At 52.1% G+C, this 25138-nt stretch overlaps 1 long non-coding RNA gene across 1 annotated transcript; it reads right to left on the reverse strand.

Annotated features, from left to right (window-relative positions):
- Nucleotides 1-8323: 8323 nt before the first annotated feature.
- Nucleotides 8324-12900, reverse strand: LOC114009906 (uncharacterized). Its single transcript, XR_003551299.1, has 2 exons — nucleotides 12749-12900; nucleotides 8324-9533 (listed from the first exon to the last, which is right to left on the reverse strand). It is a non-coding gene; the product is annotated as an uncharacterized LOC114009906 (long non-coding RNA).
- Nucleotides 12901-25138: the final 12238 nt, after the last annotated feature.

Raw genomic sequence — 25138 nt, forward strand, 5'->3', positions numbered from 1 at the left:
GGAGGGAGGAGAGAGGCACTGGCCACCAGATGCCCTCCCTCTGCCTCCCATCCCAGTGTGTGGAGGGCTCCCATCAGAGGAGGGGCCCACTCCCGGCCAGCCAGACTTCTGACTCCCATTTCCTGTGGGGTCAGCAGCAGAGGAGGATGGGGTGTGTAAGCGAAGCAGCTTTATGTACTGAATGAGGATGGGAAACAGATGGCAAGGACCCCGCCGGGCCCAGGCTCACCCTGGACAGAGGCTGGGCCTGTTCTCAGCCCTGACCCATCTACCACCCCCCCTGGGCCCCACATCAAGTCCAGATGTGGCGTCTTCCAAGTTCTAATAATAATTTGGATTTGTGACTGGTGAGCACCCTTCACCCACTAGCTCAGTTCTAAACTTCCCAGTTCACTAGGAGAAGAGGAACAAGATGGGACCCTGTAGGAAGCCTGGGTTGGGTGGAGAGGAACGCAGACTTGAGACTCAGCACAATGGGGGCAATATGGGTTCAAACACGGCCTGGTCTCTTACCAGCCCTGTGATCACAACTGTGGTGTCAGGCATGGGCTGCTGGGTAGCTAGCCACCACTTAGTGGCTCAAAACAACCATTTGCTCACAGTTCTAAAGTCTGGGCAGGGCTGGGAGGGCCAATTCTTTCGTTCTTCACAGTGTCGTGTTTTCTAAGTGAAGTCTGATGGCAAGATGGGGTACGCACAGAGGACAGGGTGCAACCATGCCCAGCCTGCCTCCTGCCTCTCCATCTCTGCAGAGACGGCCCTTTTCCTCTATTTTCTTTTTCTTTTTTTATTTGCCTTAGAGCATATGCACCCATAGGGAAGAGAGGAAAAGAGAGACAGAGAGGAAAAGTGAGAAATCACTCCCCGGGGGGATGGCCATGCTACAATCCCTTTCCTCCATTCTTTTCTCAGGACTTTGGGCACACACGTGCATGTACCCAGTGTGTATTTCAAGTGGCCAGGTCCGACGTGAACAGCGGAATTAGCCACATTGGGTCCAGCGCCTTAATCACCATGCCACTTGCGGACCCATAGCCCTTTTTCTTTCAGTCCTTCCTTACTCCTCAGTAAACCAAAGGAGGAGGGTGTGGGTGGAATGCGTGCATCTCAAGAAGAGAAATAAGTTGAGTTCGTGTCGTGCCGTGTTTCCACCTTTCTAGAAAGGGTGAAATATACGTGAGCACACCACCTGTGAACGCTGAATGGAACACTCTTGGCGAGTCTACGTATGAGAGAAATGCTCTTATATTTGCATTTAAAACTAACGCTGCACACGTAAGGCTGAACTGTAAAATTCATATCAGCATTTTAAAAATTTTAGTTGTTGCTGAAGCTAATATTAAATAGTAAATGAAAAGCCCCATAATGGCCTGTTTTGGCTCTCTGAGTAGCACCATGGCGGTTGGCAAGAATAGTGCCTTACAAAAGGTGGAAAAAGGGAGCCAAGAAGAAAGTTATTGGTCTGTTTTCTAAAAAGGATTGCTAGGACAGGAAAGCACCTACTATGTTCAGCGTGAGAAATCCTGGGAAAACGCTAGTCACCAGGATGCAAGGAAACAACATTGTGTCTGACGGCCTGAGGGCCGTGTGTTTGACGTGAGCCCGGCAGAGCTGCAGAATGATGAAGTCACATTTAGGAAATTCAAGCTAATTACTGAGGATGATCCGGGCAAGAACTGCCTGACTAGCTTCCATGGCCTGGGTCTTACTCGTGACAAAATGTTCCATGGTCAAAAAATGGCAGACCATGACTGAAGCTCATGCTGATGCCAGGACTACCGATGGTTATTTGCTTCGTCTCTTCTGTGTTGGGTTTTCTCAACAATGCAACAATTAGATATGCTTGGCGTCAGCAGGTTTGCCAACTCCAGAAGATGCTGTGAATAATGACCTGGGGGGTGCAGATGACCTGAATGAAATGGTCAATAAAATGATTCCAGACAGCATTGGAAAAGACATAGAAAAGACTTATTAATCTATCTATCCTCTCCACGATGTCTTCACCAGAAAAGTGAAAATGCCGAAGAAGCCCAAATTCAAATTGGGAAAATTCATGGAACTTCATGGTGAAAATAGTAGCTCTGGAAAAGCCACTGGGGATGAGACGGGTGCTACAGTTAAACAGGCTGCTGGGTACAAGCCCCCAGCCCAAGAATCCGTTTAAAGTTCAGACTTTTTTTTTTGGAGAGGTTTTTGCTATAGGGTGCGTGTGCTCGCCAGAAAGACAGAGAGAGACAGAGACAGAAAGCGAGAAATCACCCCCTGGGAAGATGGTCATGCTGCAATCCCTTCTCTTCCATTCTCCTCTTGGGATCTTGGGCACGCACGCACACACGCCCGGCGTGAGTTTAAGCCACCGGGTCCGGGACGTGAACCATGGTCAACTACATAGGAGTCCAGCGACATAGACATTACACCAACTGCTGGCTCCTAAAGTTCAGACTTTAATAGTGACATAAGTCCTACTTGTGACAAAAAACAAACAAACAAACAAAACACAAAAAGCGCCATAATGAGTTAAGAGAGAAAGACTATCAAAGAAAGGAGGAAACTTTATATTTTAAGACCTCTATCAATCCTTTTTCTTACCTTTTGGCTAAAAGGCTCTCTCTCTATTTTCATTTTGCTTTAGATGTTGTAAACTGGTTAGCTGACCCAGGAGCCAGATATCCTAGGCCTGGGCCAGAACAGACACGCTAGCACTTTGGCCACATCCTATTGGTCAAAGCGAGTCACAGGGGCAGCCCAGAGTTAAGGCGGTGGGAGGTAGGGGAGGGAAGCTGACTCCACCCCTTGGGAGGGATGGCATTCAGCACACAGGGGGCAGAAATCCTTGGTGGCCATCTCTGTGGACCACATACAATAACCATCGTCCTAAGCTTTCTAACCCTAGATGTCTCACTGTAAAACGGGAGTGACTTTATTTACCTCCCAGGGTTGTTTAAGAACAAAGGAATATTGTGTTTGCAATTCCTAAAATGTGGAGATGGTTCATTCAAGGTCAGTCCCACTCCCTCTAGTCTTTTTTTTTTTTTTTTTAAGTATTTGTTTAATTTTATTTAACATTATTATTTCATTTGGTATAGGGCAAGGAAAGAGAGAAAGTGAGGAAGCAAGCCACCAGGTCCAGGACTCAAACCATGGTTGGTCATGTGGGAGTCCAATGCCTTAACCACCATGCTTTCCTCTAGTCTTTAATCTTGCTTTATAAATGCCTATCTGTTTGCTCTCTCATTCACTTATCCATTCGGTATTTATTGAGGCCTGTGAGCCAGGCATTGTTTTAGAGCTGGTGATCATAGCAGAGAGTAAAACAAACAATGGGGCTTATTTATTTTTAAGACTTTATTTAACTTTCATTTATTTATTTATTATTTTAACTTTGACCAGAGAGGGACAGAGTGAGAGAGAAAGGGAAAGTGAGAAAGCAAGCCGCCAGGTCCGGGACTTGAGCCGCAGTTGACCATGTGAGAGTCCAGCACCCTTAACCACCATGCCACCTGCTGGCCCCCTTGTAATAAATAAGGCAAGTACACGACATCTGTGGCATGCTGCGGGGTGAGATGCTAGGGAGCAGGAAAAAGCAGGATGGGTGGAGTCTGAGGAGAGGCTGAGGCTAACCAGCTGCTGTGGCTGGCAAGGCCTCGCTGAGACATGTTTGCGTGAATCCCAAAGGAGGAGGGGAAGCTATTCGAGGCAGAGGGCATAGCAGGCTTTTTGATCGCCAAAGGGCATGTGTGCTTGCTCTGAGGGGGAGCATGTCTGGGGTGTCTGAGATGCAGTGAGGGGCCTGACGTGCTGGGGAGAGGCAGGGCAGGTCACGGAGGCCACCGTGAGCACTCTCGGGAACCACGAATGAGCTGAAAGCAGCAGCCCAGAAGAGGGGGCATGGGCTGTAAGGTGGACTGACTCGGGGGAGGGCAGTGGACTGAGGGGGGCTGCCAGGGTGTGCGTAGCGGAGGGGAGAGAAGTGGCCAGATCCTGGGCAGTTTCTGCAGTCAGAATCGACAGGGTTTGCCCGTCAGCTCCCAGGAAATCAACCTGGCGTGGAAAGCAGACACTCCCTCATGTTGGAGGAGAGCTAGTCAGACCTCGGGGAGGCTGAGTCCCAGCGCGATGTCAGATCTAAGTGCTGTCCCTCAGAAGGGAGGAAGGTCGTGGGGTCTGCCCGTGGTGACAGTAATGGCCGCAGCTGCGTCTGTGTGTTCTGCTGTTTTTGCGTTCTCTCGGTCTCCTCCTCTGTCGTTGCCCCGTCCCCACTTTTGTCTAGACTGTCCCCTACCCTCTGCTTTCCTGCCCTTGTGGTCACATCTCCAGCTTCTCTCACAATGCTTCATTTTTTTTTTAATTGCCAAAGGGCACATTTAATTGCCACAGGATCAGACAGAGAGAGAGCACAGAGGGAGGGAGAACGCACCTCCCTGGTGGGCCGTGGTCATACTGCAGCCCTTTCTCTGTGTTTCTCCAACTTGTCGGGATTTGGGGCATGCATGTATTCACACCTGCTGTGGTTTTCAAGCCACCGGGGCCAGGATTCGAACTTTGTCAGCTCTGTGGGATCCAGCCCTCTTAACTACCAGGATACCAGGCTGATACCAGGCACCTCACTTGCATGGCCATTTCTAAGGGCCCAGGAACCACTCCATGTTGATGAGAGAGTGTGTACATGCATGACCCTCGCAGCATCGGCATGCCTTATTTGAGTGTGAGTGGTTTGTGTGTGTGTGTGTGAGTGTGTGAGTGTTACTCTGGCTGTATGTGAGGTATACGTGCATTTGGCCGCCTTGAGAACCTATGTGTGTGGGGCTGAAGGCACTGGCTGTGTGACTGTGTGTGCGGATGGGAGTGTACTGTAGGAGGTGCAATGTAGGAAGTGTCCTTTCTCTTCTTTACCCATTCACACTTGCTCCCATTCTAAGAGGCCCAGATCAAGCCCACACCTCCAAGAAGCCAGCTGGCTTTTCTGGTCCCTCCCTGCCTTCCATGGCCCTGCCTGGCTTAGCGCAGACCCATCTCCTAGAGTGCCAGCTGCCCACAGAGCGGAGGGCAGGGCGGGCTTGCTTGCATGCACCTTGGCCCCATTCAACCATCGGGCTAGATCTCCTCAGGTCACCTACCCGCCCCGCCACCATGGGTTGCTCTAACCGGCCTCAGAAGAGCCTGGCAGGGTACCTCCAGCAGGCAGCAGGGGCTGTACCCGGGAGCCGGCTCCCTTCCTCCCTGTAGGTGCTGGCAGAACTTCCAGGCGGCAGGGTAGAGCTCTATTCTGCACTCTTATGGAGCCTGGGACCCCAGAAACTTGTGGCACTTAGGCAAGCCCAGCCCCACCCTTTGCTTCCTCCACCCAGCCTCCAGCGGCCTCCAGCAAGGGGCCTCCCCTCTGGTTCAGGCTTGGAGCAGTCATGGGCTCCCTCTGGTCAAAACCCCTTTTCCCAATCTACCCCTTTTTCTTCCAAGACACCGGTTTCTCTGCGAACCCCTTTCTCTTGAGCCATTGGGAACTGGGCTTTCCTTTTAGCCAGAGGTGCCTGGGCAGAGTGGACAGTCACCTTAGAGGTGCCTAAACAGCCCTCACTGAGACCATGGACATATGGGAGGTGAGCACAGTTCAGTCTCCTTCCCCTGCCCCCAGGCCAGCCTCCCTCCCTCAGTCCTGGCCCTCAGGGGCCTGCCTCAGGGCCCTTCTGCTAGCTGTTAGCTATCCTCCCCCACCTGCTCAACTCCTCCCTCTCCAAGGAGGTGTTGAAATGTCACCTTCTCCACAGGGTCCACATGGCCCACCCACTTTCCCACTGTGACCTGCATATCCACATGCATGTGCACACACACACACATGTATACCCACACACACGTGTGCATGCACTCACACCTGCATTCACGCTCCCACCGGCCCAGCACTCTCGCACCCAGCCTGCCGTCGCTCTCTTTGCCAGCACCCTTGCCTACTGGTATGTCACAGAATCTGTTCATTTTACCTGTTGTGTTCTCCCTGAGACTGTGGGCCCCATGGTGGGGGGACCTTCGCTTTGTGCCCTGATGTGTCAAGTTCTCTGGCAGCCGTTTCAGGGGCTCCATGGACATCTGTTTGAGTAGTTGCTGGGACTGGAGAGGAGAGACCTCGTAGGAGAATGGAAATCTCTTCTCCAAAACCATATCCGCCTCTTGGAGGGGGGAGGGAGAGGAGAAGAGAGATCCTCACTGGACCCCTGGACCTCAGCCCGCCTGCGCTCTTCCCTGGAAGCCTGCTATGGGTGGGAGCCACTGCCCTGCACACACATGTTCCACCTGTGCATGGCCCGTGTAGTCCTTCTGCACGCGCTGCTGACGTGGCTGTGGTTTGAGGCCCCAGAGGTGCAGGTTAGAGTCAGGGCATCCTGTCCTCTGCGGCTGCAGCAAAAGCAGAACACCTTCCCTCCCCACCCCCCACATACATGCTCACACACACATGTGTGCATAGACAGAGGGACAGAGGTGGCCCCAGGCTGGCTGTCAGACCTCATGCACAGGAGCTGTGCACCTCTCTGCACAGCTGGGGAGGGAGACAGGAGGCAGGGAAAGTGGAGTGGGCTCCCTCCGTTGTGGCTGAACGTCATCGTCACCCACCGTCACTGCTTGTGCTTTGTGCCCTATGCACGGGCCCTGGCTTCTTCAGTTAGTTCTTACCTTTGGGGGAAGTGCAGCTCTCGTTTGCCTTCTCGTGTCAAAACCACATCCCCCTGGGATGGGTGCTACCTTTAGGCCTCGGCAGGGTGGAGTCATCTGTGCCTGTGGTCCTGGGGCACTAGCTGGTTCCCTGACTGGAAACCTGCCAGGCCCGGCCCCACACTTAACTCCATCACTGTTGCCTTTCCTTGTGGGCTTCTACTCAAAACTAGGCGTTGGACTTCATGCCAGCTTTGCATGTGCTTAGGCAAGCCCCCTGACTTGTGCCCGTTTGCTCCCTTGCAGAGCTACTGGAAGGGCACACGGGTCTGTACACGCAAAGCATAGCACCTCTGTGCAGGGAGGTCGGCAGAGCCAGGGGGGCCTGAGGACGGCCTTTATCAGGCTTTGCAGCCCAGGTCTCCTGAGCCCCACAGTCCTGGCCGCCTTAGGGACTCTAAGGGAGCAGGTGGGCAGGCTGGAGGCTGACCCCCCTGGCTTCTCTTGCCTCTGCAAGTCCCCTCTGCCCTGCAAGGCTCCACCCCTGCAGGAAAGATGCCCAAGAACCTATTGCCTGAAGCCCCACGGCTGCTGCTTCCTGCAGCCTCAGTTTCCTCTAGTTTGACAGGGGGTAAAAACTCCCTTGTCACAGGGTTAATGTCAAGTGAGGTCGTGGGTGAACAGTGCCCATGAAGCCAACCAGAGCCATCTCTTATTGCTGCTGTGGCCCTGGTGGGAGGGCACCTGCCCGCTGCTCTGAGGTTCCCAGCAGGGTCTGGCACACAGTCCTGTCAGGTCCAGGAGAAACTCGCTGACCAGGTTGGGCCCCAGTTACCCTTCCCCCTGCTCTCTTGGGGTGCTGAGTGATCACCCAAAACAGAGCCTGAATGAAGAAGGAAGGAAGGGAGGAGGGGCTGTGCACAGCCAGGCCCCAGAGGAAGTTGAGAGCTGGGCCGTGGTGTGACAGTTCCAGGGCCTGCACCACAGTTCCTGCTCCCCACCCCGCTGATGTCAGTGGGGACAGCATGGCCCCGCCACCTCCGGAGGCCTGGATAGCAGAAGCGCGACTCCCGTGGCTACTCTGCAGCAGACCCGGGCAGCCCGGACTCGTCTCAGAGTCGGCCTTCCCCTCGCCAGGTCCTTTTTATGAAAGGCACCTCTTCACCCTTGCCGCCCATCTCTCTCTAGAAAATTATCTATGAAGCACCTACGATAGGCCATGCGGTTTCACATCCACAGCCTCCTTTAACCCTCCACAACACCCTGGCACCGGCTCCAAGAGGCTCAGTGCCTCGCTGAGCTCACACAGCTGTAGGCGGTTGAGCTGGAACTTCGGACACAGAGTTCCTCCTGCCTACAGGTGGGTGAGCTGGTGCTAGGAGCTCACTCAAGGAGGAAATGGACACCCAGTCTGGGAAGTGAGTGCCCCGGGCCACGCCACAGGCTCCTGGCAGACACCAGCTGGGTGACAGAACTTTCTTTGGCCTGATGGGAGGGGCTCTGCTGGGAAGCCGAACTCCTTCCCTGTCTCTAGGTCTCTGCTCAGAGACCACTCTGGGAGAGAAGCCTCTCTGGACAGTGCCAGATGAACGGGGGGGACCCTGTTACCCTCTACCCCAGCCCGGCTTTTATTTTTCTTTCATGGCATGTTATTTGCAGTTTTACACATCAAATTATTAGATGTTTTTTACAATTTATTCTATTTCTTTTCATAATGAGAGACCATGACAGACACCTCCAACAAGGTCCCAGCGTGCTGGGATTCCCCACCCCACTCTAGCCAGCCAGAATCACAGGTGTTCACGCGGGCATCCCGTGTTTCAGGTCAACCCAGATGGACACCTCGCTGGGCCACATGGCTCCGGCATTGCCACGCAGGGTGCTACCGTTGGCACCAGGCAGCTGGGGCCCCCAAGGACTTACTCATCTTCCATCCCCCTCAGCTAGTGAGCCCCCGAGCTCAGGGAAGGCCTGTCTTGTTCCCAGGGCCGAGAGCAGTGCCTGGCACATACTCAACCACTTTCTGCGTGGTGAACGGATGAATGAGAAGGGTCAGTGGTAAAGGAAGACGCACAAGTAGGGGAAAGTTTGGTGTGAAGACGAGCAAGCCAAATAGATCATTCTAGGTGGAGGAGGGGAAGGAGAAGTCACTTAGAACGAGAAGGAGCAGGGCCACCCCGGACGGCCATGTGGTCTGGCACATAGGCCGCGGCTGAGTGGTGCCCCCTCCAGTTGTAGTTTTTAGTGGATGACTGTACGTGGCATCCCTGGGGAGCCTCCGGACAGAATGATGTTTAATCACCTCACCAGGGCCCCTGGGGATGAGGGCGGCAGAGTAGGGGCAGGACTACAGGTGCATGTGGCAAGAGGAACAGGCTGTACCCTCCACGAGGACACCACGTGGTTGCGGTTAGCAGTTTGCCATCCGGTACTGTCTCCGCAGACGGTTGTCCAGGGAGGGGGGAGGAACTGTTGTGCTGTTCACAATCTCCGGTACCTGGAGTGCCGGCGGGACGCGGGCAGGGAAATCACCCGGCACGCCCCACAGACACACCAAACGCTGTGGACAAAGATAATCGCTGCGGTGGGAGGGAGGGTTGTTTCCTGAGCTGGTGGCCTGCGCGCTCTGGAGGTGGGGGACACCATGTTCTGAGCAGGGGCTGGGGAGGAGCGTGGCCCTGCTGCAGTAGCCCGGCCCCTTCCTCCTCCCAGGCCCACAGGCTGGGCACCACAACAGTCGCCCTGTACTCTGGGTCGGTGAGTCACCTTGCCCATGGCGAGCCTCACTCCTCGATGTTATCACGCCTCCGCTTACTGCTTACTTAATCCGCTGGCTGACATCACCACGCCTCTGCCTCCTTCTCGGCACTGCAGCCTCCAGCCGGCAGATCCTGGAAGGGAAGGCGGTGCAGGTCTCTTGGCAGAAGCTGCTAGGGCAGGTAAATGGGGACCTTCAGGTCCTTGGCCTCTAGCCCCAAGGGGTTTGGCCTAGTTTCTTGCTTTGCCAAACAGGATCCTCAGTTTACCTCCCAGGACATGCCCTCTGGAGCCCAGTCCTGAGAGACACTTTCCCACCCTCCTGCACCCTCCCCCTCCTCTGTTCAGAAGGGGCTCCTCTGGGACGAGAGCTTCACGTAGGCCAAGGTGTGTCTAGTTGTGACCTCGGATGGCACATCCTCCGCTGACCTGGGCTTTTTGTTATTTTTAAAAATGATTTCTTCCATAAAAGAGAGAGAGAGAAGACAAAGACAGAGAGACAGTACCCCAACAGGGCCCCAATGCCACAACCACCTCAGGCTTCAGCAGCCCTGGGTCTCGGGCAAGCACGTGCTTCGCGTACTCAGGGAGTCTCTGAACTTGAACCTGGAACCGTCCATGTGGGACTACCTCGCAGAGCATCCGGTTTCACTGCTGCACCACCCACTGTCTGGCCCCTGACCCAGGCCTGTGCTCTAAGTTCTGTCTAGCACAGGGCGCTAGAGCTGCCTGCAGGCTCCACCATGACCTTTGGGTCCCTGCTCAGATGTGCTGCCCTGCTGGCCTTCTGCCACCTCTCTGTGCAGCCACCCTGCCTGGCACCCAGCCTTCCTTCTCTGCCTCTACATCCTGGGCAGCCTCCAGGGAGCTGAGGCCAGGCCTTCTCTGTAGCCTCCCCACCCAGCCCTCCCTTTGTTACCCTTCTTGGTGCTGATCCATTGTTGGTGGCACCTAGGAGATGCCATCGGGTCAGTAGAGTAGTGACATAGGTGACAGAGGTAGGTGTTGTCCCATTTCACCTGCCTTGGTCCCCTGCTCTGCAGCCAGGTGGGATGAGAAGGCAGGGGCTCTGTTCCTCTCCCTGCACTGTTCTCTGCCCCCACCCCACCCCCATCTGAGCTGGACAGTGCAGGGGCGAGGCCGAGTAGCCCTGGGGAGAGGTTCGCTAGGGCTGACCCTGGGGCATGCTGGGAGGTTGCCCTGTCCTGGCACGTGAGGGAGGCAGTGAAGGGCAGTGGATGGGGCTGGGCAGGGGGAGAGCCAGCTCAGATCTGCCCAGCATCCTCTGTGACCCCAGGAGATAGCTCCTTACGTTGCTGCCAGAGGCCAGGAAGAGACCGTTTCTACATACCTGTCACTTTTACTCTAGTGAGTTGACTAAAACCCTTTAGAGAACAAAGAAAAGCAAGAAAAATACAAAAACCAAAAAGCCTGATTGAGGTCACAGCTCTTACCTCAGTGGCTCATGAGCACGTCCTGAGAGCAGATAGCACCCCTCCCATCCCGTGAGAAAGGCGAGTCCGCCGTGCCACTCTGCACACGCCGGCCCGCTCGGGGTCCTGGAACGCTGCGGGTGCTGTTCCAAGTAGGGAGGGGCAGGCTCTGGAGAGAGGCCTGAGGAGTGTGCCTGGGCTCAGCCCCCCCTGGTCCCCCTGTTCCCTCACTGTCATGGAGGATGATGGAGGAGTCATTGAGCTAGCACATGTGGGAGTGCTGGAGTGGGCACTAGCCAGCAGACGGGCCGGGGGCCTGTACAGGAGCGCAGGGGGCCTTAGGGAAGAGGCCCCACCTCAGTGATTTATGGTCTCAGATCCCTGGTCTTAGGCTCCCTCAGTACTGAACTGACTTCTCGTAAGTGCTCCTTGAGAGTGACGGGCACCATTGCTGAGCTTGGCTTGTGGTCTGCTCAGACCTCTGGATCTTTTCCCAAGTTCTAGAACATAAACTAGCCAAGTCTCGAGGGTGATAGGCCTTACTTTCCTCCTTGGTTGCAGATAGAGTTCAAATTCTAGTCACCCTGCTCAGCTGGAGAGGATGGGCTGACTTCCACTGTAGTTTGGGCCCTTGTCCCCTTCAGCCCTGAGGCAAAAGCTCACCTCCAACTCTTTATCCCTTGTTATCTTTCTCTCACCAGCCTGTTCTTCCACTTGGTGCTAGGTTAGTTCCTGGTCCCGCTGCCCATCCCCCAGCGGAGGCTGAGTCATCCCTGACCACTGCCTCCTGTCCACTGCGGCTGATTAGCCGGCTCCTCTGGTGGACTCGAACACGCTGGTATCTTGAGTCTTCATCTCCTCTTCCCTGCCTCCTCTATGGTCTCAGTTTCTATGACATTAGGTTGTTGGGGAAGTCATGACGTGTTTTTCTGTGCAAAATGCATCATGACTTTGCCAATAACCCAATAGTTTAGGTCCTCATCTTTCTTTTATCTTTTTAAAGACTTGTCTACTCAATTTTATTCATTATTTTTTTAAAAAAGAATTATTTATTTAATTCCATTTGTTATTTTTCCATTCGACCAGATAGAGACAAAGAGAGAGAGAGAGAGAGAGAGAAAGGGAAAGCGAGAAAGCAAGCCACCAGGCCTGGGACTCAAACTGTGGTCGGCCATGTGAGAATCCAGCGCCTTTAACCACCATACTACCTGCTGGCCCCCATTTTATTCATTATTTTTTAATTTGACCAGAGAGACAGAGAGAGAGAGACAGAGATGGAAAGTGAGAAATCAAGCTGCCAGGTCCAGGCCGCAAGCTGCGGTCAGCCATGTGGGAGTTCAGTGCCCCACCCACCATGCCACCTGCCGACCCTCAAGGTTTTCATCTTTCAGTGAAGGCAGTTGGACCTCCTCGGCCACCCTCCACATGGCTGTCAGGGGGCTCTTTTCTGATATGTTGACATCTCCTTACTCCCTCCTGGCGGTGCCCACTGCCTGCCTTTCCAGCCTGATGCTCAGCACTGCAGGACACAGGCGGGTCACGTGCATGTTAGAAAGTGGGCCCACGCTGCTTCCCTACGTGTGTTCAGGCTGCCAGAAAAGCTTTCCCTTCCCATCAAGCTGGAGAGCCTCCTCCTCTAGGAGGCCTCCCTGACTAGAGGTAGACTGCTTCCTCCTCGGACATTCTACCCTGTCCATCTCACAGGACAGACCCCTCCCTGTGGTGTCTTGCTAGCTACAGACTCAGGCCCACCCCGGCCACAGATGGGCCCTCATCCTCTCTCCGCCATGGTGGGTAAGAGCCAGGCCGACCTGGGCGGGGCCGCTTGTGCTGGTTCCCGCTGGAGACCTCTGATAAGTGACTTTATCTCTCTGAGCCTCCCTTTCTTCTTCTGTCCAATGGGATAATAACATTACCTGCTTCCCAGGACGGGCAGCTGAGCCTGCCAAGGCCCTGACGCAGAGCCTGGTACACCACGAGTGGGCTGCAAGTGCTCCCATGTGTCCTCTGTCCCTGTGAGTTATGAGGACAGGGAGAAGGCATGTCAGCCAGAACCCCGGGGCTCCCCAGCACAGCCCTCCCCCGTGCCCTGCTCACGCTCTTCTCCTTTCTGTCTCTCCAGCCAGACATGGCTTGAGCAAGGACTCTGTCCCTGAGCCAGCACTTCCTGCCAGCACCCAGTGCTGTCCCTGAGGGCTGTGATGTCCAGGGTCAGAGTTGTTCTCAACCTGGGAACTGGGCGGGAGCCATGAGCTCCTCCCCGCCTGCAACTGCAGGACCCCAAGGCCTCAAACAAGGCCCCAAAGCTTGTCCCCTCACAGGGAGTGAGAAGCTGAACTGGCACTGTCATGAACCGTGGTCCTCCAGCACGCTGCCCTGCTGCTGCCCCGCTGCTGCCCCTCCTGCTCTTTTTTCTCATCTGTGTGACCTCAGTCTCCTCATCTGCAAAACGGGTCTAATGATGGCGTCTTCCTCACCAGGGCAGTGGAAGAGCAATGGGGTTAGGCTGGGAGTTTGTGGGGAGGTGGAGGCCCTGCTGTGTGCAAGGCGGGCAAGCCTGGCGTGGAAGAGGTGGGAGATCCCACAGGAGGAGCACCAGTGAGGCCCGGTTCCAGCTGCCAGAACCGGTGCCTGAGTCCACAGCGCCCCCTGCTGGCAAGCCAGCCAGAAGCTCCCTGTGGGCAGCACCAGCCCCACGCTGGCCTGTCCCCTCAGTGCCCACTGGGAGGTAGTCACCCCTGCTCTAGCGAACCCGGACTAGGGGCGGGGAGCTGGGGCGTCGATCTGAGAGGGGAGCTGCCTAGACCAAGCCCTTTCTTCTCCCATGAGCCCTGGCAACTTTTCCAGAAAGTGGGCAGCATGGGTGGTCTGGCCCAGGCTCAGCAGCTACCCCTCGGTGAGGACTGCCTCCTGCACCCTTTGCTTCCTGGGTGGGCTTCTCACCATCACCCTCAGCATCAGGGGATGGTGCTGCAGCCCCCGGGGCCCACCCCGCCTTCCTCCCCCATCAGCTGTTCCCTCCACATCAGCAGCAGCTCCATTATGGGGCATTGCCTTAGCCTGCATCTGTGCGAGGTGCTGGGGATTCATGGGGAAACAAGCCCCTGACCTGCCCCCCAGGAGCTCAGGAGCTCATTCCCTCCTCACCCTCTCTCTGCCATTGTCTTCCTCTCCCTGCGCTCCAGGATCTGCCAGAGAGGGGGTACGGGGCAGCTGTGGGGGGCAGACACACCCAGGCTGAAGTGCATCCTATCCCCTCAGGAAGGTCTCCCAGCCTCCCCCTCCCTAGGCCCTTCCCACTGGCTCTGATGGAGCCCGGTCGGATTTTCCTGGCCTTAGAGTTTTGCAGGATCTCCTGGGGTGTGCGGCTTTGTCCTGGGTACCTTTACTCCCCTAGTCACTTCCCTGCACTCCTGGCAAGACCCAGGGCCAGCCCACACGTGTTCATTATTACTGGGCACAGTTTGCCCCCAGGGGACATTTGTCAACGTCTAGAGGTAATCTGCATGTCACAGCTTGTGGGAGGAGATGCTACTGGCTTCTCGTGGGTAGAGGTCAGGGGTGTTGTACGCTTTCCATAAGGCACAGGTCGGCTCCCAGCAGCAAAGGCCTATCCACCCAATACGTCAATGGTGCCCAGGTTGAGAAGCCTGGAATGAAATGAGTCCTTAGACGTGGGATTAACATAGAGGCCAAGAAGGGGCTGTCTTAGTCCACCGTGTTGCCAACAGAAACCCCTGAGGCCGGGTGACTTTGAAACAGATAGTAGTTTGTAGATTCACAGATCTGGCCATGTGGAAGGCCCAGAGGCATCACACAGGGTGGAGGCAGAGCTCTGAGCAGAGAGGCCACGTCCACACGGCCTCTGCCTGCCTCATTTCCTCTGCTTACGAACACACCAGGCCTCCGTCCTGGAGGCCCCGCCCTAACCACCAAGCACTAATCTTTTCCCAACAGTGCCCCCTTCAACACCATAACTGGAACAAGTTTTCACCCTGTTAATCCCATGACACTGGTTTAACGTGAGCTTTGGGGAGGCCTTACACGAACCAGAGCGGGCCAATGGCTCAGGTGGAATCGCTCACTCTTCTGGAGAAGGCTGAGCAGGCCTCAGGGGAGACGCCAGCTCCCCTCCTGTGCTTCTGCATCCCCAGGTGCCTCCCACACCCTTGGCGTAAGGCTGGCCCACCTGAGTGGACAGAGGAGCTGGAGGGGCGGAGGGGCGGAGGAGCCAGGGTCTGTTTAGAGAGCCCATGAGGAAGTGGGCTGTGCCTCGAGAACCCCTGGGAGCAAGGGGCAGCTGGGCCTCAGTTTAGTCATCTATAAAACAGGGACAGGTGGTCCCTTCCAGTTCTAATGGCCAGAGGTCCTGGACCGTGTCTCAGATGTGCACAAGGCCTTTCTCCCCACACTGCGGCTCCAGCAGGGCAAGGGAAGAGGAAGGGCTTCCATTCTCTTGGCCAGATGTGGGGGGCTCTTATGCTATAATTGCACTCCCGAGAAACAGCTGTATGAACAGGAATGCTTTGATAGCCTCCATCAAAGCGTCCGCGTGGATCCTGAGGACGGGCTGGGGGAGGGCTGTAGAGCTTCCAGCTGAGAACAGCTGTTGGCCAGGCCCCAGCAGAGGTGGAGGCAGCAAAGGGCGCCCCTCTCCTTGGTTGGGGTTAGAATGTATGAGGCTTGTCATCCCTAGATAGCCCTCTCTGGCTCTTCAGGGCCCTTTTCTGTGCTCTCTCAAGGTGGGCTCAGTGACCTGGGGTTCTTGGCAGCCAAGCAGAGATCTCTTATGAAGAGCTCTGTCACTGTGAGGGGCCTAGTGCGATGGACCAGGACAGGGGTCCCCCAGGAGGACAGGGGGAAGAAGCCCACAGAGACCCTCTCAGCCCTGGTAACCTGAAGGAGCCCGGCTCTCTGCCTAGCGAGGGGGCCCCGAGCAATACCCTCTGCGGCCTTTAGAGACCTGCCTCATGGAGGGCGTCTCTGCTCATGGGCCACACTGGACCCCAAAAGGAGACAAGCAGGCAGGACTGGCTGGAGACCTCCCTGCCCGCCAGCACCCCTTCAACACTGTCCACAGTGAATCTGTTGCCCAAGCAGGGTCTTTTGCAAGGGCAGTGTGCCCATGTGTGCATGTGTGTTTACACGCACATGTGGGTATGCTGCACAGGGGCTGGGCTGGAATATCTGTGAGTCTTCGGGTGGCTTTGTAGGTAAGGGTCTGTTTTGGAGTTGGGCACTCCTGGGGCCTGATGCTGGAATCTCCCCTGAAATGCTTTAACTCCTCTGGCCTCAAGCTTCCTCATCCACCAATGGGCGCAATTCCTGCCGTGTGGTTGCGGGGAGGGTTGCATGAGGAAATGAATGCCCAGGACATAGCAGTGGTTTCTGCTACTGCTATTGTTATCATCATCATCATTGTCGTTGACGTCACTTGTGTTAACATTGTGGTTTCCAGAATTCAGCTTTGAAGTAACGTATCACTTTAGCCTGTTGTTGAAAACAAAGGTCTTTGCTAGCACCATCAGGTTTTTTAGTTAGTTTAATTTTGTTTTTTAAACTTGCAGAGGCACAGTTGTGGGAAGTGTTAGCTCCAGGAATAGCTTGACGTTCAGGGTACAGGCTGAGAACCATAGTTGGGGGTCCAGTTACGATATAGTAACATGTTTGCTTCTTTCTTGACGGGCTAGGGCCATCATTATAAAGTGGTGATGGGTATAAATGATATTTCAAAAGAGCTGCAACCATTTTAAGGGGATCTAACAATGTCTGTGATTTCTATTGGTGACAAGGCTCAGGTTCTGCAAATACTGTCTAAGTGACTCCTCACTTAATGACCCACCTGTTTAACCACCTCTCCAGCATGGGGAAGCCCCTATCTCAGGCCGCGTGGCTCGGGAATCCCCTTTCTCAGTCTTTGTCTCATTCTCAGTGGGTTCGTATTCACTACATGAAGCGTTTGCCTCCATGCAAGACTACATTTTTCATTTATACATTTGTACTTTATTGTGCAACCATAGAAGTAGTCAGAATAAATAAAAACAATTATGCTAGATTTATGTTATTATTTATATTATTGATAATATATTTATATTATTGTGTGGTGGTGTGTGTTGTTGCTTTCTGAAGCTTATCTAACATATGTTTTTTGTATGGATAGAATGACATTCTAGCGTGCTGTTGTGTAGTATCTATTGAAAAATACATACGGGAGGACCAGCAGTTAGTGTAATGGCTATGTCACTGAACTCCCACGTAGTCGACTGTGGTTCACGTCCCGGATCTGGTGGCTTAAAACTCACGCCGGGCATGAGTGCATGCGTGCCCAAGATCCCGAGAGGAGAATGGAGGAGAAGGGATTGCCGTGTGGCCACCCCCCTGGGGGGTGATTTCTTGCTTTCTGTCTCTCTGTCTCTCTCTGTCTGGTGAGCGCACATGCCCTATAGCAAAAAAACCTCTAAAAAAAAAGAAATAGAAAAATACATACGTGGTGGCACCACAACACATCACAAGACATCGCTTTAAGCTCCTCCCTTATCAACCAATTTGCTTAACAACTTGGTCGCAGGAACAGAACTGGGTTGTTAAGTGAGGAATACCTGTACATTTTTCCTGTATTCACATCGAAGGAAAATTCTAAATTTCAATTAGAAGCTAGTCAAAATAGATACTTTTTTCCATCAAAATTCATAGACCCCTGAATTATTTTTCTTTTAGTTTACTTCTTTCTTTCATGAGAGTGAAGGACAGAGAGAGAGACAAGCACCTACAACAGGGCCTCACGGGGCCATCCCCGTTTTCTCAGCCAGCCAGGAACATGGGCATGAGCATGCCTGGCATGTACAGGTCGGCTGGGGAACCAAACTGGTGACCGTCCATATGGCTTCCAGCGTCACTTGAGCAGTGTTACCACTGAACTACTGAGCCAGCCCTGGATCCCTGAATCCTATTCACAGACCTCTGCAGGAGGGGGGCATCTGTGTAGTCCAGGTTAAGAGAATCTGTTCTAGAGGGAAACCCACAGGAGGACTGAAAGAATTAGAGAGGCAAGAGTCGCCCCTACCCAGAGATGGTGAAAGTCAGTAACAGGATGGCACCCTGAGGGCATGTGGCAGTGTGAGGAGGACTCTGTGACTGCCCACAGGACTCCGGAGAAGACCCAAGTACACTGCCTGGCCCCCGCTGCCATCTTGGGTTAAGTGTTGCCCTTCAAGGTTCTTGTCACCCAGTGAGGAGTGTGCAGTGAGACCCTGTCCTTCCTGGGCACCCAGCTTCGGGGCAATGAGGCCTGGGATGTGGTGTGCTCTTTTGAGACCAGAGGCCCTTGCTGTGAGAGGCACTGTGGGCATCTTCGGAGGGAGCAAGAGGGAGGCAGGAGAGAGGGAGGGCTTTATTCCAAGCCAGAGCTGGGCTTTGTCTTGAGAATAGGAGGGCAGGGAACAGTAGTTAGCATAATGGCTATGTTGTTGGACTTCCATGTAGTCGACCGTGGTTCAAGTCCTGGAACCGGTGGCTTAAACTTACTCCGGGCGCATGTGCATGTGTGCCCAGGATCCTGAAAGGAGAATGGAGGAGAAGGGATTGTGTGGCCATCCCCCCTGGGGGGGGGGATGATTTCTCACTTTCTGTCTCTCTGTCTCTCTCTCTCTTTCTGGCGAGAGCATGCGTCCTATAGCAAAAACCTTTCCAAAAAAAGAAAAAAAAAAAAGAATAGGAGGGCAGAGGATGAGCTGCATGGGGGAGGAAGCCAAGAAGGAGATTCTGGAAATTGGTGCCTTTTGCCTCCTTCCTGACCTCCTCTCTCTTCTCCCCTCCTCCCATTCGGAATCCAATTTCCTCTTTTTTCAAAATACAACTCAAAACAGATTTAATCTCTGAGGATTGTTCTGTAAGGAGAACCTCTGAAGGCAAGTTGCCTCTAAAGTTGTAAGAGATTCTCAAAAATAAAGTCTGTTTGGCATGTGAAGTGACTTGCATATCTAGTTGCTGGCCTCCTGGTTTGGAAATGCTGTGCCAGACTCTGAGATCCTTGAGGATAAGAGTCAAGACTGGTGTCCCCTCATATCTTGGTGGACTGTTACGCTGGTGGACTGTTACACCGACAAACCACACCTTCCGGTATTCATGCCCTTGTACGGTTCTCTCTCTCACGTGGGCTTGGGCATATGACTTGCTTTTAACAACGTGACATTAGCAAGGATAATGCAAGCGCAGATCTGATAAACACTTGCTTCCCTTCTTGCGGCTTGTCTTTTTGGAATGCTCTCAGGGAAGCTAACCACTGAGTCCTAAAGAAGTTAAGGTGTATTTATGAACAACGATAAGCATGTGTAGAGAGAGAGGCCAGGGACCAGCAGTTAGCGGAATGGCTATGTCGCTGGACTCCCATGTATATGACCGCGGTTCGAGTCCTGGACCCAGTGGTTTAAACTCAGGCCGGGTGCTTGCGCATATGTGCCCAAGATCCCAAGAGGAGAAGGGATTGCGGTGTGGCCATCCGCCCCTGGGGGATGATTTCTCGCTTTCTGCCTCTCTGTCTCTGTCTGTCTGGTGAGCGCACGTGCCCTCTAAAAAAAAAGAAAGAAAGAAAGAAAAAGAAAAAGAGAGAGAGGCCGTGTGGAGGAGCTAAGGCACCAGGTATTTTATTTTAGACTTTTTGAACTTTCCAGGTTAGGCCAACTGAAGGTGTGATACTAGCTGATGCTGCTGAGAGCAGAACTACCCAGCAGAGCCCTGCCCACATTCTTGACCCAATGAAATGAAATAATAAATCATTGTTGTTTTAAGCCATTATAATTTGGAGTGGTTTGTTACACAGCAATAGTTAACTGAGACACTTACAATAGAGGCGTGGTAAATGCATATGGAATGAATGAAAGGCTGATCACAGTCCTAACTCTGATGCTAATCTCTTGGACACTCACTGGTCTTGAACAGTCATTAAACCTTGGTCAAATTTATTTTCTAGTATGATTCTTCTGAAAGGTAATTTTATGTATTGACTTGACTGGCTCAGAAGGTGCTTCAGATTTTGTTGTGTTTCTTAGTTTTTACTATAAGGGGCACGTACTTGCCAGAGAGAAAAAGCGAGAGAGAGCACTTCCTGGGTGGATGGCCTACGACACAATTCCTCTCTTCCATTCTCAGCTGAAGCCAGGGACAGAGGTGTGTTTATACCAGCAGAAACACTTTCAGCTGGGACTAAAGGAAGATGAGAAAATGTAAAAGAATGAAGGAAAGCTGTTGGACTTCTGGGATTCTATAGATCAGGACTATGGAACTGTTGATCTTCTTTATAAAAATTTTTTTATAATTATTTATTTAATTGTATTTATTCATTTATTTTTGACCAGAGAGACCCACACACAGAGAGAGGGAGAAAGTGAGAAAGCAAGCCACTGGGCCCAAGACTCGAACCATGGTCGGCCATATGGGCATGTCCAGCGTCTTAAGCACCATGCCACCTGCTGGTCCCAAGGAACTGTTGACCTTCTAACATTCATTGCCCATGGAGAAAAGTAAAGAATGACTGCTGAAAGTGATTTAGAGATCTCCAGGTCTGCCAGTCTTATCAGAGGCTCAACCTGTAGTCTGGTTTTTTTTAGAATTATTTTATTCAACTTTATGTATTTATTTATTTATTTCATTTGACCAGAGAGGGACAGAGTGAGAGAGAGAGAGAAAGTGAGAAAGCAGGCTGTCAGGTCCAGGACTTGAACTGTGGTCAGCCATGTGGGAGTCCAGCGCCCTTAATCACCATGCCTCCTGCTAGCCTCTCTCTCTTGTTTTAATGAAACTATCAGAATTCAACTATGGGGGGAGGTAATTCCACAATGATATCCTTTATCTAATTCTAATTACTTCCCCCAAAACTTTACCTCTCTCTCTCTCTCTCTTTTTTTTAATTGCCGGAAAGTGTATGCACTTGCTAGAGAGAGAAACAGAGACAGGGAGGGAGAGAGAGGGAGAAAGCACACCCCAATGGGGCTCGATTATGCCACAGTCTCTTCTCCATTTCTTCATCTTATTGGGATTTGGGGCACATGCTCACACATACCCTGAGTTGTTTTTGTTTGTTTGTTTGTTTGTTTTTGTTTTAAATCATAAGATGTGTGTACTTGCCAGAGAGAGACAGAGAGGGACGGCGAGAGGGACAGTGAGAAATCATTTCCCAGGGGGCTTGACCATGCCATAATCCCCTCTCCTCCATTCTCCTCTTGGGATTTTGGGCATACATGTACACACGTTGGTGTGATTTTCAAGTCACCAAGTCCAGGACTTGAACTGTGGTCAACCATGTGGGAGTCTAGCACTTTAACCACTACGCCATCTGCTGGCCTCACCCTGAGTATTTTTCAAGTCACCATGTCCAAGATTCAAACTGTGATTAGCCATGTGGGATCTAGTTCCCTACATCTTTTTGTTTCGCTTTGCTTAAATTTGCCAGATGGTCCATGTGCTTGCTAGAAAGAGACAGAGAGATGGTAACATAGAGAGAAGTCGGAAGCACCCTCCATGGGGAATGGCCATGTTGCAATCCCTTCTCCTCCATCTCCGTCCTTTCAAGATTTTGGGCACACATACACGCATACTCAGCATGTTTTTCAATCTGCTGGGTCTAAGACTTGAGCCATGTGTTTGGCAACATAGGATGCAGCTGCATTAACCACCAGGCCAAGGTCTGGCCTCCTACTTCCTCATACCAGAGTTGGACTGAGTTTCTACCCTCTTGATACTGTTAGAATGGCAGCGAAGTTTCCAACAGATGACCTTTTGGAGGGCACTTTCAAAACATAGCAATGGATTCATAGCTGGAGAGGAATTTTACTTGAGGGTGAATCATACCTCAATCTCACCCATACTGATTTAAATGTCATTTAGTAAGACTTCGGACTTGGAGTAAATGTTGGATTGGCTCAAGACTTTTGCGGCTATTAGAATGGAGTTAAAGTATTTTGCTTGTGAGCAGGACATGCATTTTGGTAGACCAGAGGGTAGAATGTTATAGACTGACTTGTGTCTCCTACCCACCAAATTAGAGCGCTGAACCCTAACTCTCCAAGTGACTATACTCATAGATTAGAGTGTGATTCTAATCTGATAGGATTGATGTCCTTATAGAAGAGGAAGAGACCCAAAATCTCTCACTCTCTCTTCCTCTCTCTCTCTCTGCATGAGTGCCACAAAGAGAAGCCCATGTGGGGACACAACAAGAAAGCTCCGTCTGTAAGCTAGAGGGAAAAGCTTTGCCAGAAACCAACCCTACTGGCATCTTGTTCTTGGACTTCCAGCCTGCAGAACAGTGAGAAAATCAGTTGCCGTTGTTTCAGCCATCCAGCCTGCACTACTCAGTTACAACAGCCCTAGCAGACTAGTACGAATCCCCACCATGATTTGTGAATGAGGAGTTCCACAGAGTAGATTTCAATTCTAGCTTTCACTGACTCATTCATTCAATCAGTATTAAAGTTATGCTGTGTGTTGGACACTGTGTCGGATGCTGGGTTTCAGTGGTGAGCATGGTGGACACTGGTATCATCCTCAAGGAGCTTACACCTATGTAAGGGAGATACGTACTTATCAAATTATGATTTTAATAGACAAGAAATAATGACAGTGACATGGGCTATAGTGGGATGTCACATAATTCAAGAGGTAAGGGAAAAGATTTTTTCAAATGATTATTGATTTCATTTTATTTATTATTCTTCTTCAATTTTACCAGAGAGAGAGAGAGAGAAAGAGAGAGAGAGAGGGAGAGGGAGAGGGAGAGGGAGAGAAAGAGAGAGAGGGAGAGGGAGAAGGAGAGGGAGAGGGAGGGAGGGAGGGAGAGTGAGAAAACAAACCATCAGGTCCAGAATTCAAACTGTGGTCAGCCCTGTGGAAGTCTAGTGCCATCACCATACTACCTGCTGGCCCCCAGTGAACAGATTTTTTAAAAAATCCATGACAGGGACCAGCAGGTGGCGTGGTGGTTAAGGTGCTGGACACTCCCACATGGCCATCCATGGTTCGAGTCCTGGAGCTCGTGGCTTGCTTTCTCACATTCTCTCTCTCTCTTTCTCTCTCTCTCTGTGTCTCTATTTTATTTATAAATAAATAAAATAATTCCTTAAAAAATAAAAAATCCATGACAGAATAGCGAGCACATGTAAGAGAGAGCAAGAGAGAAGAAGCACTCTCCACAGGGCTTGGACATGCTGTGGCCTCCTTTATCTAGCCCCCCAACCCAGCAGGGTCCAGGCCACATGCACACACACACCTGGCATATTGTCAGGTTGACTGGGCTGGGGCCTTGAACTGTGGACGTGGTCAGCACGTGGCTTCAGCTCCACAGCCTGGTACATTATTGACTGTGCTAGAGATGCTGAGCCAGGGAAGCGTTCTTGGAGAAGTGATATCAGATTCGAGACCTAAGGGTGACTGGCATAAAGCCGGTGAGGAGGGGCAGAAAGGGTGTTCTGTGTAGAAGGATCAGCATATGCAAGGAGGAGCTTGTGGGCATTCAGGGGACTGCTGGGGGGCTGCTGTGACTGGAATGGAGAGAGGAGGGGTGGGGTTAGTGGGGTTCAAGAGGAAGCGGGACTTGACAGGCTGAGTAGACCATGGAGGGTTTTGCAGTACGATCAGCGGAAGCCATTGCACTGTCTTAACCTGGAGCTGGTCAGTGCAAAGGCCCTGGGGTGGGAGCGGCCTGCTGAGCTCCAGATCTCACTATGATCATCTAGGCCAGAGATGATGGTGGGAATGGTGGGTGGGGTGGGTGAGAAGTGGCTAGATTCTGAATCTATTTTGTAAGTATATCTTTTTTCTCTCTTCCTTTTCAGCAGTCTAGAAAGGACTTAAGAAGACACCCAGAGACATTTCCACCTCTGTGCTCTCTTGTGGACTGGAAGCCCCACAAGGCCTGGGATTGGGCCTGACTCTTCTCCTTACCCTCACAGCTGGCCCAGGGATAGCCTATCCCATGGTCAGTGTCCTGAGACATCAGTTTTCATGGGGCTGAGCCCAGGTCCTGCAGGTCAGCATATTGCTCACTGATGTGAATATTTCTGTGTGTTCTGCATACTCCTGCCCCCGTCTGAAGAACACTTCTTTGTGAATCCAATCAAAGGAGATGGAGCTTTGGTATCAGGAGCTCTAAGGGAGTCAGTCCCAGGAGCACCTGGTGACATGCTTGGAGGCTCAGTCATGGAAATTTCATGGGTGCAATTTTGTCTCCAAGGCAGTCACTGGCTGGCTTCCCAGGGAAATGGCAGAATGCACTGTGGCTGTGCTCAGAGGGTGTTCCTGGCCTAAACCTGCCGGGCCGCGTGCTCAGGCTAGGGGTGTTGGGCTCTGCATTGCTGCAGTAGCCTCTGGGGGCACTTGGAGCTGGTTGTGGGGGTACTTTACCCGTTGCCTTATAGCCTTGATCAACAGAGTCTGTTCCCTGCAATGTTCCCTCTGACTTTTACAAAAACTTGGGTGTGATCGATGTTTGCAAATTCACTGGCTCTCAATTTCTTGAGAGGGCTTTGTCCTAAGATCCTCCGTGAACCCCGAGTCTTTTTTGTTTAATTTTTTCTTTTAGTTTTTGCTATATGGCTCATAACAGAGAAAGAGACAGGGACAGAGAGAAAGAGGTAAAATAAGAATGCACCATGGTCGGCAGGTGGTGTGGTGGTTAAAGGTGTTGGACTCCCACGTTGCCAACTGTGGTTCAAGTCCTGAACCTTGTGGCTTGCTTTCTCACTTTCCCTCTCTTTCTCTGTCTGATCAGTCTGGAAAATAATAATAATAAATAGTTAAATAAAATAATTCTTAAAAAAGAAAGATAACCTTATTACAAAAACAAAATCTCTAAAAAAAAAAAAAAAGGACTGCACCAGGGTGGGAGACAAGATGGCCATGCCACCATCCCTTCTCCATTCTCCTCTCAGGATTTTGGGCATGCGCACATGCCTGGTGTGTTTCTCAAGCCACCAGGTCCAAGACTCAAACGGCACAGTAGGCCATGTAGGATACAGCTGCCTTAACCACCCCACCACCAACTGGCCCACGAGCCTCAAGTCTTAAGTTCAAAACACGACACTGGCTTCCGGCTTTTCCGGAATTACATTTTCTTGAGAGTTCTGTGTTTCCTGTGCTCTCATGCCACACATTAACTGCCTTTTCACTTTCCCACAGGTTTTAAAAACATGTTTTCTTTATTCACAATATAGCACATGCACGTGAAACAGAGAGAGAGAGAGAGAGGCACTCTCCACAGGTCTGTTGGCCGTGACCCCCTTCCTCCAGTCCCCCCGCCTCTCCGACCCTTGGAT

This window comes from Tupaia chinensis, unplaced genomic scaffold, assembly GCF_000334495.1.
Source record: "Tupaia chinensis unplaced genomic scaffold, TupChi_1.0 Scaffold000661_1, whole genome shotgun sequence".
NCBI classification, from domain to species: Eukaryota; Metazoa; Chordata; class Mammalia; order Scandentia; family Tupaiidae; genus Tupaia; species Tupaia belangeri.